This window comes from Pipra filicauda, unplaced genomic scaffold, assembly GCF_003945595.2.
Source record: "Pipra filicauda isolate LSUMZ 115617 unplaced genomic scaffold, ASM394559v2 scaffold1_size10287979_pilon, whole genome shotgun sequence".
In the NCBI taxonomy this organism is placed as follows: Eukaryota; Metazoa; Chordata; class Aves; order Passeriformes; family Pipridae; genus Pipra; species Pipra filicauda.
In genome coordinates this window covers 9,770,175-9,789,420 of record NW_024104310.1, presented here as the reverse complement: position 1 = coordinate 9,789,420, position 19,246 = coordinate 9,770,175, and the positions used below count along the sequence as shown (strand labels likewise).

The 19,246-nt window shown below is 47.0% G+C and overlaps 1 long non-coding RNA gene across 1 annotated transcript; it reads right to left on the bottom strand.

The window, feature by feature from the left end:
* Window positions 1-13,972: 13,972 nt before the first annotated feature.
* On the bottom strand, window positions 13,973-16,930 carry LOC120323134. Its single transcript, XR_005563321.1, has 2 exons — window positions 16,846-16,930; window positions 13,973-14,247 (listed from the first exon to the last, which is right to left on the bottom strand). It is a non-coding gene; the product is annotated as an uncharacterized LOC120323134 (long non-coding RNA).
* Between the last annotated feature and the right edge of the window lie 2,316 nt (window positions 16,931-19,246).

Genomic DNA, 19,246 nt, shown 5'->3' with positions numbered 1-19,246 from the left:
AAATTAATCTAATGAAAGGCACTATTTCTCCCCACAAACGCTGCCTCATTCAAATGCTTCACTAAGGATGAGTGATGCTTTCATCTACTACTGCAATGATGTTTTCAATACAGTGGGAAGATTTCAAGCTCTCCTTGTGTCAGTGCAGTCCAGGAAGTATGAGACTGTGACAGTATTACCTGAATTTTTCCAATATGTTGCCACACTCTACGCAAACAGAGCTAAACGTGATTTGGGCTCCAGGTACTGGCAGGAGCACACAATGGAGAGATCAGAAAATGTTTCCCGGTGGAAGACATCAGGGTAAAAAAGCAGAAAAGGCTTGAGGAAGGATGGAGTTTAAGATGATTATAGAAAAATCAGAAATTCATGACAGAGGGGTAAATCTCCAGGTATAAATCAGCACAGCTTTATGGATGCTTGCGTTTGCATTAGCCAGGGATCTAGTCCCATGTATTTGATCAAACGTGGTTTGATACAGAGGAGTGAATGCTGCAGAAGTGAGAGAGAGCAGCTTCCTCCTCTGAGGGAAAGCAGGAATGCAAAATATCTCTAAAATAACACACTATCCAAATAGTCTTTCAGCCTTTCCCAAAGGAAAAATACATTTCTTTACAAGGAAAATGCCACATATCTCTCTACAGCCCAAGGAAAAAATGAGGTCACATCTTTCACTAAAACTGAAAGAGAGGGGTTTTTTTGGTGCAGCGTTTTGTCCTCCTCCTTCAGTAACTAGACACGCCTTGCTGTGGTAGGATCCTGGTTTTTATCTTCTTTTGGGATCCTTACAAAAAAAAAGTTCAGTGCTCAGTCAGCCTAAAGAGCTAAATCCTGCACCACCAATGCAATGCTGCTATTATGGAAGAAATGGGTTTGTCCCTTGCTTCCATCAGTGTGAGTTGGGAGCAATTCTCCCTAAGTTAAAAGGTGAAAGCTGTCCCACTGACTCTGGTTGCAGAAGGGTTTCTTGCATGGGAATGAGGGAAAAGAAGCCAACTTGATAAACCAGATTTTGGTCTCTTTACACAAGGACAATTTATAATAAACCCTGTGGCTAACGTGAAGTTATTGCATATTTGCACTGGCACGAATGAGGTCAGAAACCAGCCCGGGGTGGCTGGGACGAGGCGGCACGGAGGTGCTGGAGCCGAGAAATTTGGAGTTTGACTTTCTGCAGCCCCTAAACGATCTCAGTGCGGTGACACCCTGCCTTCGATGTATTTTGGGTCAAATTGATGAGTGTCACAGCTCAGGACCAGGCACATCTGACACGGAGAAAGCCACTCGGAGCTTGTTGGAGCGAGCCGGCACCGTGTGCTAATTAGAGCTGTCTGCTCAATGAATTTAGCTTTAACTGCTCACAGAGTGTCTGCAGCTAGATTGGGATTTCCTCAAATTGATTTGTAATTTGAGGTTACTCAATTAATTTTTCTTTTTTTTTTTTTTTATTATTATTTTATTTTTGCTCTCTGTCTTCATCACACAAGCATTTGAGTCCTTGTATCCTCACCCTCCTTGCTTTGATGGGTGCTGGCGCTTCCCAGCTGGGTGCCCTCTCCAAAATCACGGCCCTGATCTGGCCACCAGTGGGCCAAAACTCCCAAGGTTCACCGTCTGTTAGGAAGGAGGTTACAAATAAGCAGGATGGAGTAAATTCAAACCTTTTTTTTTCTTTTCTGGGCCACACAAGCCTTGCCCAAGGCATTATTCATAGGAAAATTAGGCTGCTGCAAGATTCACTGGCGGGGTGCAGAATTTAAATAGAATTTTCTCTTGTCCCAGTTACACAAAGTCAGCCTGATTCTCCCATTCCCTATGCTGGTGTAAAGTGGAAGTAATTCCAGTTCTGAGGCTGGGATTTACTGATCACTGGAGGGTCCAGTCCCAGCTCTACAAGGCAGATACCACAGCAGACATCATGTGGCAGCTTCTCCAGGCAACTACTCTGAGCCCTGGTGAGCTGAGTTATAGAATCATAGAATGGTTTGGGTTGGGACATTAAAGACCATGCAGGTCCAAGCCCCCTGCCATGGGCAGAGACAGCTTTCTAGTAGACCAGGTTGCTCAAAGCCCCATCCAACCTGGTCTTGAATGCTTCCAGGGATCGGGCATCCACAACTTCTTTGGGCAACCTGTGCCAGTGCCTCACCACTCTGATAGTGAAGAATTTCTTCCTAATATCCAATCTAAACTTGCCCTGTTTAAGTTTAAAGCCATTACCCCTTGTCCTATCACTACATGCCCTTTTAAAAGGGTCCTTGCCGTGTGAGCAGCCTCTTCCTTCTGATGTGAAAACCTGCATAGGTGCAATTCAAACTTATTTTTTTTCAAGCATTTTTTTGTAGTCAAGCTTTGAGCGCCAGCATGTTTGGAGGCAGGGAATGCAGAGAGTGTATGTGTGAGTGCTGCAGAGTCATGACCCCACATGAGTAAGGTTTTATGGTGTTCATCTCCCACCACTGCTAACATGGAGCAACCAAAGGACCCGCTTGCCTTTTCAGTCTTTCAAATCTCTCATCGCTTTGAGATTCACAGATCAGAATCATTGCTCTGTTATGGCAATTTTGTGCCAGGCAAATCTGGCTGACTCCAGGGAAGTGGTGCTGTCCCAACACAAGTGATGTGCTCCTAGGAACAGTTTGGTTCTGAGATTGGAACTGTGGCTCCCGTTCAAAGACATCTGCTTTTGCAGCAGCTGAGCCCAGTGACATCAAGAGCTGAACCTTGCAAGGTGATGTGAACCCTTTGCTGCTGCTGCTGCTCAGCCTTGGCCACTTGTTCCAGCACTCAAACCCAGCCATCTGCTGGAGGGAATATCTGGTGCATCCTGAGTTCAATGAACTTCCCTTTCCCCTTAGGGCTGTCCTCCAAAACATGTAAAATAACCTGGAAATGGTACCAGGCATTACTTGCCCACCCAGGTAATGTGGTTCATCATTTATGCACTTAAAAGACGCCAACACAAACACTTCTGTAATACTTTGGCATTTTCATTACTAAGATGTTTGTTCTGGTTTCTATTCAACTTCACTCTCGGAGCGGGGAAAAGCCCAAAGCTGTTAGTCACTGCCTTTGGCTCTTCCAAGTGGGAGCTCAGACCCGGAGCCAGGCTTCCCTTCTCTTAACTTGAGATTTGCAATCAGAGCAATTCCACCGACTTCAGAGAGCTGCTTCTCATTTCCAAACATATGCTTAGGAATATAATCAGGCTTACAAATCTCCACTGACAGCAAAGATGAGTGCCAGCTTCCCTTAACGAGTAATGCAAAACACTGCTGGGGGGGCCAAGCAGCCTGAGCCTGCTACCCAAAGCTCAACAAACCCAAAACCAGTACAGTCCTGGCTTCCTTCTTGGAAACAAACATTTTGTGAGCTGGATTGGAAACTTATGGGTCCTTTGGCACTGTGAGAACATGCTATACCTGCAGAAAGGTGGTCTTTGCTATTCTGGCATTGCTCTGCTGCCTGTGGAATAGGCATAGGCACAGGACAGGAGGGTCTCTGCAGATAACCAAACCCAAGAGAGGAATAGTGTGGACTTCACCAGCAACCCCCAAAGCACAACTCATGGGAGGTGTGGGTTTCTCCCACTCACCTCTGAGCAGCCCATTTCAATCCCAGGTGCCAGCAAAGGATATCTCTGTGCTCATCCTCACACAGGAGGAGGCACGTCGGGTCCGAGCCAGTAGATCCAGAAATAAGTAACTTGTACAGCTCAGCATCACAGTGCTCCAGACACGTCTCTGCTGACAGGGATCATGGTGATAGTCAATAAACAGATTCATCTGCTACCTGGCTGCTGCTGGAGCTGGAGAAACGGTGTTCAGATTTTTGTCAAAGCCACAGACGTTCTGAGCAGGATTTAGCCTGGTGTCTCTGTGTCAGGTTCTACGCATGAGAAAAATGCACATGGTATGGTGGTGATTAGCAGAGACTGGTGCCACTGGAAGGGTGTTGGGGACACCTGTGTGCTGATGGTAGATGTCACCAAGGGTGTACAGAAGACCAAAGACTGGCAGCTGGAGGTCAAGTGAAGCTCCATATGGGCAACTCAAAGCCCAAGCTCATGTAGATTGCTCACATCCAGACACCAGCACTTAAAGATCTGATTTACAGATCTGCCAGTTGTCCCCTTGCCTGTATTGTTTCTCAGAAGATTATTCTGACCTTTTATGACCACTCTGACCATTTCTCCCTTCAATACCTGGCCACCTCCCTCATGGTGCACAGCTCCAGAGCAACAAGATGGTCCCACCTTATTCAAAATTCATTAAAAAGCCCCGTGGAAATGTTAAATCTTTAGGCTAGACCTTAGGAGCAATGGAGTGGTTCTGCTCTGTACAAAGCCTCAAGGAAAAACTCAAAGCATCCAGGACCACTTGTGGGGGTGGATATTTATTCAGTTGAGGCTCGCTGAGGTGGGTGCAGCACTGTAAAATCTATGGCTGAGCCCCCAGCAGGTGCCAGCATGCAGGACTGCCTCTCCCTGGCTGTATTGGCACCGTGTCCCCCACCTGCATGAGGCCAAGCACATCAGCACCTCCAAAATGACCAAGACCGGTAGCACCAGGGTCTCGGCTGGGTGACAGGACATCCCACCCCTGCTTTGGGGCACCCGTGGCCCCAGACCCACCCAGCCCTACTGTACATCCCTCTCTATGTCCCTCTCTGCCCCTCTTCTCTGCAGAGGAAAATGGAAGTTGCCTTTTGTCTGGCAGAGGTCAGACAGAGCCGGTTTGTTCGATAAAGCTTTAACGCTTTGTGAACACGCAGAAAAGCTCAACCCGGGGCCCTTTGACAATCTCCATTGTTTTGCAGGGAAAAAAAAAAAAAAGAGAGAAAGAAAGAAGAAAAAAAAAAGAAAGGCTGGTTCGATTTAAAACACCAAGTTCATGGCATTTCAAAGAGAAATGATACACAGCGTATGGATTTGTGTGATATGGGGAGATAAAGCAGGGAATAAAATGCCAGGCAGGAGCATTACAAACGCTGCTCTCGGGGGTGAACCTGGTATTTTGCCATCTGATTATTTTAAGAGGTTTCTGCCTCCACAGCAAAATCTCTGGCATTAGCTTCACATCCCAAGTCTCAGCACTTGGGGCAAAGTCTGGGGAAAGAAAAAAGGTGTGAAAAATATGAAAGAATAAGTGATACTTTGCCCTAATGTCTAACGTGCCTGGGAAAAGGCATGTATATGTGTGTACGGTCCGCTTCAGCCACACTGGAGTTCATTGTCTGCAGAATTCATAAGCCCTGTAATACATCAGTTGCCAAGTAAAGCTGGGATATGGGAACCCTCCCCGTAGTTAATTTAAGCAATAAAACAAAATTTATAATAAAAAAGCGGACTCCTGAAAGAATCATATGAGCTGGCAAGGAGGTCAGTTGGTTGAATACTTCATTTATTGAATGTGTGCGGTTGCCAAAATAAATAACCGAGGGAGGAAAGCAGTAGTCAGGAAATTGAATGTGGTTTTTGTCTCTGGCGAAGTTTCCCTTGAGTGATTTCCTTTGGAGGCTGCTGCTGTCCACGGAGCGCATCCCGCTCCTCCGGCTCCAGCGGCAGCCCAGGCACCGGCGACGCGCTCCTCCCAGCCAGCCTCCATCAGGAGAACAAAAATGTGTCATTTCACTGTCCTTATAAATGCACAGAGGAAATAGGATTAGGTCCAAATAGCAGCAAGGTAAGTAGGATTAATGGCTGGCTTAAATAAACTCCGCCGTTCCTTACAAGGCTTCTGGATATCGTTTCCGCCTGGTTGTGCTGCGTGGAAGGCAGAGCGTTGCTGTGCCCAAGAGGTGCACGTGGGGATAAGGCTGGAGGGATTGGAAATGTAGACGGCTTCGCGGAATATTTTCCTTTTAGTTTTTAGATGAAATTTGATTTTTCGCGCTGTGAGACGATGAAACTCCCCGTGGGAGAGGCAGAGAAGGAAGGAAGGGTGAAGGGGTGGAAGGATGGAGAGATGGAAGGATGGAGGGATGGAGAGAAGGAAGGATGGAGGGATGGAAGGATGAAGGGATGCAGCCTTTGTGAACGCCTCTTGCCCCCTGGCGTCCCCTCGCTGCAAGGACAGCCGGGGCCGGGGGGGCCGGGGAGAGCAGGGAGGGGACTGGGGAGACCGGGGAGGGGACCGGGAGCACGGGGGTAGGTCGACACCGGCTGTCTCCATCTCTCATCGCCTCTTTCCCCAAAACTCCAACCAACAAACCCAGCCAAACCGGCACACGCTACAGCCCAGGGCAAAACTTGTTTCTCCTTCCCCAAAACACCTTCCAAAAATAATGAAGATCCTGCTCAGGTCCTCAAAGGCAGTTCGAAGGGCAGGAATGAGAAAAGAGGGGAAAAAAAAAAAAGAAAAAAAGAAAAAAAAAGTGCAATAAATTTAAAGAGTTGGTTGCTAGGAAGGGAGCGCAGTAGCTTATTTGGCATTTCTATCCTCTTTTGCATAGTCTCAGTTTCAGCTGGCAGACCAGGAGCTATGCGGTTGCCTCCATTAAATCTGTTTCTCATTGATGACAAGATTTTAAGAAAGGTTCCTAATGACCGATACAGGCTGGCATCGCAGCCGAGTTTTGTAATTAAACGTTACTGAGCAGCGGCAGTAGCTGGGGATAAATGTCAAGGCGCTTTTTTCTTTTTTTTTTCTTCCACGATTTTCGGAGGAGAGGCTGGATATGTCACACGGAAATTGCAACTGCCAAAACAATCTACCAGGAGCACATCAATAAAAATAACTTCCACATACTTCCCCAGCGAGCCAAGGAAATGACACTTAGTGGCTGTCGATGCTGAGGATCTCCCAAATTCCCCCAAAAGCTGCAATTACCAACGGCTCCGGCAAATGCCCCATCCCGCTGCGGCAGGACCCGGGGCGCTCGATGCAGCCTGAAGTCGTTAAATTGAATTTTACCGAGAAATTATGCTCGGTTGGCAAATTGACAGTAGGGGAAAAAAAAAAAAGAAATGGAGAAGAACATTGATAAATGCGAGAAATTTCATGTGCAGGGGGAGAAGCGGTAGGGCAGGAGCTGTGGTGACAGTGAGATGCGAGCACTGTTTGGGATGCTCGCTGCCCTGGGTGGGTGCTCAGGTGAGGGTGCCCAGCCAGTCCCGAGCTGACACTCCCTGCCCCTCCGCCCCAAATCCGCCGGGCTCGGCCGAGGTGGGACCAAACTCATTCAGCCAACTTAGCTGCTGCTTGTCTTCCCTGCTCTCTTTTGCCTTCCTTGCTTTTCCCTCTGGATTTTCCTTTTCCTTCTTTCCTTCCTTCCTTTCCTCCCTTCTTCCCTCCCTTACCTTCCCTTCCCTTCCCTTCCCTTCCCTTCCCTTCCCTTCCCTTCCCTTCCCTTCCCTTCCCTTCCCTTCCCTTCCCTTCCCTTCCCTTCCCTTCCCTTCCCTTCCCTTCCCTTCCCAAACCTTCCCAAACCTTCCCAAACCTTCCCAAACCTTCCCAAACCTTCCCTTCCCAAACCTTCCCTTCCCAAACCTTCCCAAACCTTCCCTTCCCAAACCTTCCCAAACCTTCCCAAACCTTCCCTTTCCCCTTCCCGTCATCCCCCGGCACAGACCCCCCACCCCCGCCGGGCTGCGCACACGCGGCCCCTCCGCGCCTCGCCCAGGAATCGCCCCAAAACTTAACAATTAATTTATTTTAAAGCACATTAAACCACTTCCCGCGGCCGGGCGAGCGCAGGGCCGGGTTCATCCATATGCATGCAGAAAGTTTCGCGGCGGCGGCAGCCGGGGGGTGCAAATTGCGAAGTTAAATATTTGTTTTTAATTTTCTGGCTCAAAAATTTTAACTAAGAGGCAGGGTTCCCGCCGCTCTAATGTGCTTGCATAAATGGCTCTGTTATTACTACTTTCCTGCTAAAACAACATTTGCCTCTCGTCCTGACACACGGTGTTTGGAATCCGGGAGGGATCTGCCATCTCGGATGGAAAAGACGAGCTGAGACACCGCGGCCGGGGCCGCCGCGCAGCCCGCCCGCGCCCGCGCAGAATTAACCCAACCCGGCCCTCCGATTAGCTTTTAATTAGATTTTCTGATTATACACATGTTTAAATGACAAGATTGCGTGTTTATGGAGGGAGATTTCCTCAAGAGTCTATTTGATTAAACGTATTTACAATAACTCCAGTGGTTAAACATTGTCACATTTTTACAGGACGGTTTAATGAAAGTATAATTTTGAGACGGGAAAAAAGTTGCAGAGAATGGCACGCTCCAGCCTGCCCCGGGGCTTAGATTTTATTTTATTTTATTTTTATTTTTATTTTTAATTTTTATGTTCAATTTTTTTAACATTTTTTTTCCTTTTACCTTCTTTTACCTTCTTTTCTTTCATCTTCTTTTGCCTTCTTCTATTTTACCTTCTTTTATTTCCATCAGACATTACAACCAATAAACCGCAGAACCCAGGGCCGGTGGTCCTAGAGCCAGACAAAAGGGTTTTTGTCACCGGATCCCCGCGTACAGGAGCCCTCAGGCCCCGCGGAGCCCCAGCGCGGAGCTGGGGGTGCGCACCCGCATCCCCCGGCCTCGGGCACAGCGCGGCCACTTGCGCGGGCAGGTGGGGGCTGCTATCTGTCCACCCGAGATGGGCGTGCTTCGCCCCGAGGGGCGCGGCTGGGGCATATTATTTTTTTTTAATTATTATTTTTATTTTAAATTTTTAGTATTTTCCTTTTTTTTTTTTTTTTTTTTTTTGGTGGCGCCACTTCTCGTTGCTGTTCTCCCACCCCCCCCCCTCCCGCCACGGTTTCTTTCTCTCTTCCCCTTGCCAAATTCCACCCCCCGCCGTGGAAAACATGTGCCCGGCCGCGCATCCAATGCCCCCCTCCCTCCCAGCGCTCTGCCCCCCGCAAAGGGCCGTCGGTGCGGTGCGGAGGGAGCGGAGAGTGCGGGGCTCACCGCCCGCCCCGTCGGGCCACGGGGTCCTGGGGGGCGGTACGACTCTGCCCCGCGGTACACGCGCTCTTCCTCCTGCTCCTCCTCCTCCTCTTCCTCCTTGCCCTCGAGGCAGCAGCCGGGCGGGGATGCGGGAATACCCAACCCGCGGGACCGCCTGCAACCCCCAAGCTCAGCAGCCCTCGACGGTGCCCGGCTGGGTCAGGTCCTGCCATGGGGGAGAGAAATCACCCCGGATTCCTGCTACCCGATGCTCTGCTATGACATCCCAACTCCATCGTGATATCCCAATGGTTTTTTCTTTTTTTTTTTTTTTTTTATTTCCTCCCTAGATGTATAATTTCACCACGGAGGAGACTTTTCTCCTGTTTTTTTGGACGGGAAAAGCTCCATCCAAGAACATATCTCCCTTTTCGTCTTGCTTATTAGATATAATTTAACATAAAACGCCTGTTATAATTACTGATTATACAATGGATCCCTTGTTTTCACAAGCTACTAACAGGATTATCTAACAAGAGCTAGATTTCAAATTAACCATAAACATTTCAGTGGAATTCATTTTGCTGCACTGGAAAAGAGAGAAGGAGTGGGTCTGGGGATGAAGGCAAGGAATGGTCCGGGAGCCTTGAGCCCACCAATACTTTCCCCTTGCCCAAGCTGTCCACACTGAGCAGAAGCAGTGTCCCTGTAAAGCCTATGAAGGCATTATTATAATTATTTTAAAAATTATGAAAAAATATACAGAAATGGAAAAAAACATGTGAACCCTTCTAAAGTGTTGTCTTGGGGGGATCAGAGTGGCCTGATCCATCCTGGGGCAGAGCAGCAGCTCAGCCTCCTGCCTGCTGCTTTCTCCCGGCCACGGGAAATGGAGGGCTATAAAAAAATCTATTAGAGATGAGTTAATTAATGGTAATTGGAAAAGGGACCTCCCCTACGTAAAATCGTCTTTCTCCACAAAAGAGCATTTAAAAATAATCTGAGGAAAAAAAAAGCCCCACACCACTGTAATGAAGCTTTTGAGCAAAAGACCTCATGTTTTTATTGCCGAGGGGAGCAGGGAGGAGAGAAGTCCCTCCAGCCCCGGTCCCAGCCCTGGCCTGGCTCCCGCCGAACCCCTGTGAGGGAGCAGCTCTCCTCACGCACTGCTTGAGCGAATCCTCGTGGTCTGAGGTTAAACCTGCCCACCCAGCCAGCCTTGGCTGCAGCTCCAGTTTGCCTTCTGTGCAGAAAACAGCTTTTCCTGGGGAAGGGGTTCCTGGAGGGACTCAGCCCCGAGTACAGACTCGAGTACAGACTCCGAGGGACGTCGCTGCAAGGCTGGGGTCCCTCTCCTTCCTGCCAGAGGCGCCGCTCCTCCCTGCCTTCCATCCTTCCACCAGAGCTTCAGCTCTTCAGGCCTGGTGGAAAGTAAATCCTTTTAATGAGTCAAATAATTTTTGGACACAAGAAAATTTTCCCCCTCTCCTTTGTAATTAGAGCTGGCCGCGTGTCTAAAATGATCTGCTTTCCGGAGGGAAACAATAATTGAATTGTTGGGTGTCTCCCGAGCTTTGCAGGGCTCCGGGAAGGCTGCGAGGGAAGCTGAGCCGTTCTCTTGTTAGCGCCTGCAATGAGAGCAAGACACCCTAGAATTCAATTACGCGGCTCCTCCAGGAACCGTTATAATTATAACGTCAAGTTGTTTTTTAAAATTTCATAATTATGCTTTAGGATCCTTGCGTGGATGTTTGGGAACGCGCCTGCCCGGCCCCGGCCCCCACACAAACCCTCCTTTGCTGCAGCCTCTTCCCTGCCCATGCTTCAGCAGCATTCCACTCCCTGCATCCAAGGGCACCCAGGGTGCCCTCCCTCTCCATTCCTGACCCTGGCATCTATGCCACGGCCTCTCTGAGCCCTCCTCTGCTCCACATCGCTGGACATCCCTTCTGAGTGCCATGACACGGTGTCGTGGCACATGCTGTGAGTGGGCTGGTGACATGTCCCCATGTCAGATCTCCTGTTCATCCCTTCCAGTTTTCCTGCCTGCAGAATTGATTCCCATGCACATCAGTTATTTCAGAAGAACATCAGGAAGAAGTAGATCAGAACGACCAGTTACAAAATATTATGTGTTCACCTGGTTAGAAATAAGTGTCCAGTGTCCTCCCTTGGGTGGCACCAGAGGGGTGAAGTTTGGGGCAAACCAGGTGGTGCTGAGGACCCTTAGAGTGGGGTACCCCATATCAGCACTGCCTGTGCTCAGGTTGGCACCTTTACCTTCATGAATGCAAATGTAAAACACTGAAAAACTCTCTGATTACTTTTACAGGTGGAAATTAAAATCTGGGAAGGGCTTGATGTGTCACTGGTGATGCCTTGCAAGCTTGGGCTGGGAGCAGTGTTAGTTTAGATGGTAGAGTTGCTTTCAGGCTTTATTTAGAAAAGTGGATCAGACTGCTAATATTTTACACTCCTGCTGAAACGAGAGAGCTGTGACCCTGTCTTGCTGCAGAGCTCTTGTTCAGTGCTGCTTCTCTCCCCTGCCTTCTCCAAGTGCCTGTTGCAGACCCACTGTGTCCTCCTGGACACGTGCCCTAGGAAGTCACTGTCCAGGACTCATCTGTGGAGAAACCAACCCTGGGCTGACAGGTGCCAGACTGGATGAAGGTCTCCCGGCTATACAGCACTGTTTGAGGTGTTTAGTGAAGAAGCTCCTTCTCCAAGACAGGAAAGAGGAGACTGAAAGAGTGCAGAATGGCAGAAGGGTGAGAAGATCAAATGGAGGGAAGGTGGAAAAATCATGATCTGCTTCTGCGAGGAACTGGTGAGCAGAAGAGCTAAGTCCAGTCATCACAGTTAGAGCAGAGGTATTGCAGCACAACCTGTTTTCCTGGTATGTGTTAAAATCCCAGCATCTCGTCATCGGAGGGATCCACTGCATCCTGGTTTGATTCTCCTTGTGGAAGCTGAATGAGATCCAGGAATGTCCCCGAGTTTCATCCAGTCCAGTTTCCAGTGTCAAATCATGGAAAGGGTCTGACTCAGACTGTGGTGTGGACCCTTTCCACAGAGCTCCTTGCCACAGGGAACTGGGACACCCCTGCAGGCTTGCGCAGAGGACTCTGCTGTTGGTTGGCGATGTCCTTTTCCTGTAGCAGGGGAAACTTGACCATGTTTTTAGCTCCCTCTATCCAGCAAAGAGTTGCAATGCACAGAAGGAACAGGTCTGGTGTTCTCCTCTCCTACCCTGTGGCCATTGCCAAAAAAGCTCGACAGCCACAGGCAGAAAGTGGGTGTATCAAATGAGTCCTGGTAACTACCCAGCAGCACCAAGACAGAGGAGGTGCCACCAGAACAATGTCGTTTTGATAGCACATCTTACACTTAGCTGCTCAAAGCAACTTTTCCTGAGCTTGGACCCAGGTCCTGAGGAGGCTGGTTCATGCCACTGGCTTTATGGACCAGCATAAAGGTCGAGGAACAGAAGATGAAGAGCTTGTCTTGATATTTGCAGGTCAGGGCCCCACATAACAGTTGTGGCACTGGGATGGGAGAGCAGAGAGGAATACACAATGACTGTGCTGATTTCAGACTGGGAATAGATTCACTTTTCATTCTCTCAGACAAGCAATTAGAGCTGTCTCCCCAAGCAGTTCCCACCCAGCAAGGAGTTCCAAAATATGAAAATTCTTCCCTTTCATATTATTTTCCAGATGTTCAGTCTTCGCTTCCCTTTATTAATGCTTCTTTTGCCAGGGTGACTCATTTAACAATTAGCTTAGGCATAGGGTGTAGCAGCTGTTACAGATATTACCTGTGCCTCTAAGGCAAAGCTGTTGTTTTTTATCCATCTCTCCTTTTCTTCTAGGCTTTTAATAACCTGTAAAAATATCTTTAAATTAGTGGGAAGCTCTGATTCCTCAACCAGGTCAACAGATGGCTCACTTGGACCTGCCTTCAATTAAGCAGGTGGAACATGCCCAAGGAGCAGGCAGACAAATGCAGCTGTTCTTTCCCCAAGTCCCACTGCAGATCTGATGGGAAAGACTCATTCACTGGCTCCTGTGTCAGGCTACTTGATCTATCAACCTCATAATTTTGCATTCAAACTTCCCTCACCTGGCTGCATCTTCCAGGAGATCACTCCTTCCCATGACCATGAGCTGTGGGTGTGATGATGCTGAGGAAACTGAGCATTCCTTGTTTCAGGGTCTGCTTCCAATGTTTGTTGGGCAAAGTCCTGAAACACTGGTGTTTCTCATCTTAAGCACTGGTGGATGTCTTTGGTTCACATATTAGTGGACTTCGAGAGTGCGGTTCAAAACTTGAGCCTAAGCGCCTTATTGTAGAATGAGATGAAACAGCTTCAAGTTGTGCCAGAGCAGGTTTATATTGAATACTAGGAAGAACTTCTTCATTAAAGGGTTGCCAAGCACTGAATCAGGCTGCCCAGGGCAGTGGTGGAGTCACCACCCCTGGAGATCTTTAAAAGATGTGTAGATGCAGCACTTAGGGACATGGTTTAAGTGGTGGACCTGGCAGTGCTGGGTTACCAATTGGACTCGATGACCTTAAATTTTTTCCTAACATAAGTAATTCTATGATTCTCTGATTCTGAGATGTCCCACATCCTCTGTGTGGCCTTCAGCTACCACTTCTGGAGGCTATGTGTCTCCTGTGCCAAATCCACCAGCCCATAGGAATGCCTTGAATACCCTGGGGTGTCTAAAATTATGGTAATGTTTGTGCTTTGCAACCGAGTTACACCAAGAGAATCACTACTTCCCAGGTCATACCTTCAGTCTGTGTTCAGTATGGACTCACTTGTACTGTGGTAGGACTCTCATCCCAGCAGCACTGCAAGCTGTTGGAGTAGAGACGAAGTAAAAGCTAAGAAATGACATCACAATCAGCCCTGGGGATACCAAGTGCTTTCTTTGCATGAAAAGAAAAAATAATTGCTAAAATTCTGAGTAAAATCATCAGGACTGGTTATGCTGTTAGACACCATTACTATCTTCTTCCACTTCCAGCTGATATTTCAGCTGCTTACAACTGTGTGGCTCTTTTCCTGATGTTTTTATTCACTCTTACTCCACATGTTCCAAAATAGCCTGAAGCAAGGTGCTTGGGAGGTGGCCCGTGGGAGGTTTGGAAGGAGGATGACTCAACATCTGACCTCCAGCCCTTAGAAGTGATGCTCACTGCTGCTCCACTATGGCTGTGAGGAGAACTCCAGGCCTGGAGCTGCTCAGCACATCTCCAGTCCCACTGACTTCACCAACTACACCTCACATCACCTGTATTTGAATCCCTTCTGGGGTGAGGACTTCACTGACTGCACTGTCTGTAAAAAAAAGACAAATGTTTACAACCAGAGCTTGCGAATAAATTCATTGCTGCAGAGTTCTGCACAGAAATGAATGAGCTCTGCTTGTCTGGACAAGGTCTCCGCTGCACAAAAGAGCCCCTGAAGTTTTGATTTTTGCCCTGTTTATTTTGCTAGTCCTGAGTAAGTCAGCAGGATATGTGTTCCTGGGGTTTCTTCCTTCACCCAAGCTCTGCATCTCCAGCTTTACAGAGATTTCTGGACTGTGCTATCTGATCCTTACAGGGCAAAATTTGGTGGGGACTTACATGATATTGACTGGGATGTGTTATACCTCCTTTCTACACCAGTTCATGTCATCTTTTCTACCAGCCCAGTAGATTTCCTGGAGAAATCAGAGCCTGTTCCTCAGCCCACCAGCACAGCTCCACACAGTGCCCAGGCTCCTCTGCTACAGGGTCCTGGTGCAAGAGCTCAGCAGCACAGACCCCTGCAGAAGGACCTTCCACCTCTGGTCTGTCAGCTGCACACCAGGGATGATCAGGGACCACAGACAACTTCTCTTGCTTTTGGAAGACATCAGGTTCAAGTTATACCAAGCATTAAACTCAAGAGTAGCTTGTTTTTTATAAAGTAGCAGCAGTGTGATAGGTGCTGGTATTAAAAAGTGAAGGATGGCTTGTACATCTCAGAGCTAACACACAGCCTGAGGTATCCCATCTCCAGCTGCTGCTGTTTGAAGTCGCAGCAGTTTCCAGTACAACATGACAGCAGTACAGCTGGCACTGCAAAGCTGCTCTTCTGAGCCAGGGCTCAGAAGAAGAGGTGAGAAAAACTTAGTGTTTGGTTTGGGTTTTTCACTTGTTCGTTTGTTTTTAAACACAAAACTTCAGTTCTTCTTCCCGAATGCAATTGTCAAAACAAGACAGAGATTCTGCAGAACAACCCAGCTCCTTGCTTGGTCCCCCAGGTGCCGAGGTGGGGGATGCTGGTCCTTCCAGCACGCTGACTTTTTTTATTGTAGTAAGAGTTTGAAAGGCAGGCGAGAAAACAGGAAAATAAAAATCCTTGAACAGGCTGAGAGTATAGTCTGAGAATGAAAAGGTCCAGGCAATGCAGTGTGCAGACCACACATCCAGCAGAGGTATCAGCTGCCTTTCAAGCCACCACTGGGGTGGCATAGAGGAAGATGAGGTCTGAAGGATGATGAAGCCAGTGTTGAGCCTGGAGGAGGCTGTTTAACCAAGAAAGGGCATGAAGGAAGAAGAAAGTGATTACCCTGTGTGAGGAAATATAAGATTGGTGAGGATGGTGAGTGAGCAAGATGATACTTATCAGAAGGGATCAGAAATTTTTTGAAAAGCCTATTTTTTTTCTAAAAAATGCTTATTTATCAAAACAAAAGATAATTCCTTAAATAAAACACTCTTATACATTTCTGTAACATTAAAAGCAACCATGAGAAAAGTTTGGAAATCCAAATTGCTCGTCCCATTTTTATAAAAAAGAGTGGTTTAGATTTTTGAAAGGTGAAACATTGCAGTGTTAGACAACTTGGACCACTTTTCAAAGGTCAGAATCAAACCAACGCATTTCAAGGTGGTAACAAGTGTTCCAGCTGACCCAGACTTTGTGCTTGGTGGTCTTGTCTTCATGCCAAAGGAAAAAAAAAGAATCTGGTCTTATGTTTACTGCAGTCAGTGGCAGATGTCCCACAGCCATCTCTAATGGAAGATATTTGTCATCGCTGGAAGACATGAACAAAAAGTGCCTTGCTTGGGCAGTTTCCCTCACATACATGCAGCCTGTGGTGACAAGGAGCTACATGAACCCACAAAACCCCACATATGGGCCAGACCAATGGATTCAAGCTGAGGAACACTCTGACACTTCCAGAAAAACCGGAACCTCACTGATCTCTCTGTCATCTCACCCCCTCTTGCTGCTAAATGACCTCTATTTATAACATACATGTCCTTCATGTCCAAGTGAAAAGTTTAGACATCTCCACCCCTGAAGGGATCACAACCCTCTTGTTCAATCATGCATGGCCCAGCAATTCTTCAGTACTGCAGGTGATGCTGGGCATGCTCCCAGTTGGCTGTGGGCCTTTCTGTATTGCATGATAAAGTCTGTGGCTGTCCTGAGTCACATGATCTGAAGCTTTCTTACACCTCTAAAACTAAAAAAGGAGAGATTTAGATTGGATGTTAGGAAAAAATTCATCCCTGTGAGGGTGGTGAGGCATTGGAACACATTGCCCAGAGAGGTTGTGGCTGTCTGATCCCTGTAAGAATTCAAGGGCAGGCTGGAAGGGGCTTTGAGCAACCTGGTCTAGTGGAAGGTGTCCCTGCCCATGGCAAGGGGTTGAAACTAGATGGTCTTTAAGGTCCCAACCCAAACCATTTGATGATTCTATGATCCCTCCAGTATCATGCAATTCAAAATGCAGCCAAAACAGCCACCAGACCTTCTGTCTTGAGGAATTCTGTGGTCACATGTGAACAACTTTCATTACTCCAGAAGCATCTCAGCGAGCCTTTGTGGATGGGACCTTGACTCTCTTGTGAGTCCAGATTACCTTATTTTAATTTTGGGGCATCTACTTTAAGATACCTTGAAAAGGATGAACTTCCTGTATATTCATATGCAGGTAAGAGACATACACAGCTTTCAGCAGGACTTTTGCATTTTAAACTAAAGCTAGTTCAGCTTGATACTACTAGAATATGGCCCTCAAGGCTTTCTAACATGGCTAAGAATATCCAGGGTGAATAAAAGTGTCCTCTGTGACGTCAGTTCACCTTTGCTTATGCCATACTGTCAGCTGCTGTGATGGTGCTAACTCATATTCAACCCCATCTTCAGGAGTTGGCCCATGCCATCAGTGGCCAGATTCCACAATGTAGGGACATGTGCCCTTCTAACTGGTGAGAAACCCTAGAAAGGGTGAAAAAAACCCTTTCCTCTCCTCTGTCCACCCAGAAAAATATGGGCCAGCTGTAATTCATTCAGTGACTATTGCAGTTCTCATTGGAATAATCTTGCTGTTTGAGCTACTTTTGGCTGCTTTTGACTAATTAGAAACCAAATAATCAACAAAAACAATGCTCAACATCTATTGCTTTGGGGAGGAGGAAGCTTGGAGCACCCCTGGAGCAGCCACAGGAGTTGTCCTCCCCATCCCAGCCCCAAACCATGGCAGGTTGGCAAAAGGGATATTTGCCCGGCTGCCACAGGGAGGCAGATACCAGCTACTGAGCTGGGAGAAAATGATGTAGCTGTGTTTAATTTCTGCTGATTTGTAGCTGATGTGTTAATTCTTAAGAAACACACCAAGTTTATGTAATGTCTATAGCACTTCTCTGATATTTAATAAAACAATGTAATAGCACTCAAGCTACTTTATACACAAACAAGACTTAATGGAATAGAGAAAATGTGATTGGCAGATGGAGAAAAAAAATTCACTGAGTAAAACTCAGTGAAGCTCTGACCCTTTATGAGTCTTTGGGCACTAATGTATTATGTATAGAAATCATCATATGTGCTTTGAACTCTGTGTTTGAAAGTTAACCAGAGCAGGCCAGAAGCATCATCACAATCCACAGACTTTGTTATCACACAGGCAGGCATGAGGACTGTGGCTTTATTGCAAATGCAATTCACCTGTCCCCATTTGCAGCCCATGAAGACAGAACGTTATCACTGCACAAGGGAAGGACTTAAATGCAGGGAGATGATTCCAAACTAGGTACTGCCAACTCATGTGGTATTCCACTGCCCAGAGAAATCACCACCACATATGGGTACCTTTCTTGACCTTTTAGCTGGAAGAACCCAATCACCCACACCCCTCACTGGTTTCCAAGATAGGGCCCTCAATATGCTCTTGCATATATGCTTTGTTCAATTAGTCCAGCATGTAATGCTTTGTTCTCATGAATTTTGAAGTTACTCTGATGCACAGTAAGGCAATTGAGACTTAATTTCATTATTCATCTCAATATGTTCCTGCTGCAATCAGAGAGCAGACCATGGGCCCTCCTGTGGCTAATTTAGCACCTGCAAATCCCCACGCTCAAAACCAGAGGCTGCACAACCCACCAAATGGAGCTGCAGGACTATGCACATGTCAAATCATCCCTGTTGCTGGGAAGAACGTTTTGCTTTTTTCCCTTTAGAAACTTTGTACACCCGTTCCTGTCTCAAAAGGAACACCATCATGCCCCAGTTCTCCGAGACCAGGCTGTATCCCACAATTCATTCATTTTTTAATAAATATATATTGAATTCCTTTTGACAAAATTTGAGTGGAGTTTCAGGGAAGCAATGTACCCGGGGAATGTGGGCCATCCTCAGGTTTGGAGCTGTTAGCTCCTCAGCTGCTACAGAGCAGGAATTGAAGTTAAGCAAATGCAGCCCACTTAAGCTAAAATAGTTAAGAAGCTCTTAATGAGCTAAACCAGCAGAAAATATATCAAAAAAGCCATTCTACTGTTTCCACTGAAAATGCAGCAACTTCTTGAAGCCCAAAATAGACACTTAAGTGCAGCAAAATTGAAGAGTTTTGGTCTAAATTTGGAAGCTGCTGTTAGAATTTCCTAGCCTTTTCAGATGTGTTTACTCATTCTTAGCTTGCACTCACATTTTAGTAACCACTGCTGCAGATAACCAAACCACAAAAGGAATGTGCATGTTTATCCTGCCCCCTCTATATTTTGTTTCAGATTATGAATTTCAGCATTTTGGAAGACGATGGTTGTAATATTCTGTACTTTAAGTCACATAACCATAACACACTTATGCTGCTTTCCTGGTACAATAGCAAGACTGTTTTTCTTCTCAACTGTACAACCCAGGCTGAAGTTAATCTTGGCAAGTTCAGTTTAGGATTCTTTTTTTTTTTTTAAATCACTGCATATGCATGACTGAATATTTGTTATGCAACCATAACAACTGTCCTTTTCAAGAAAGATTCCTGCATAATGTGAGCACAGAGAATCCAAGGCAAACA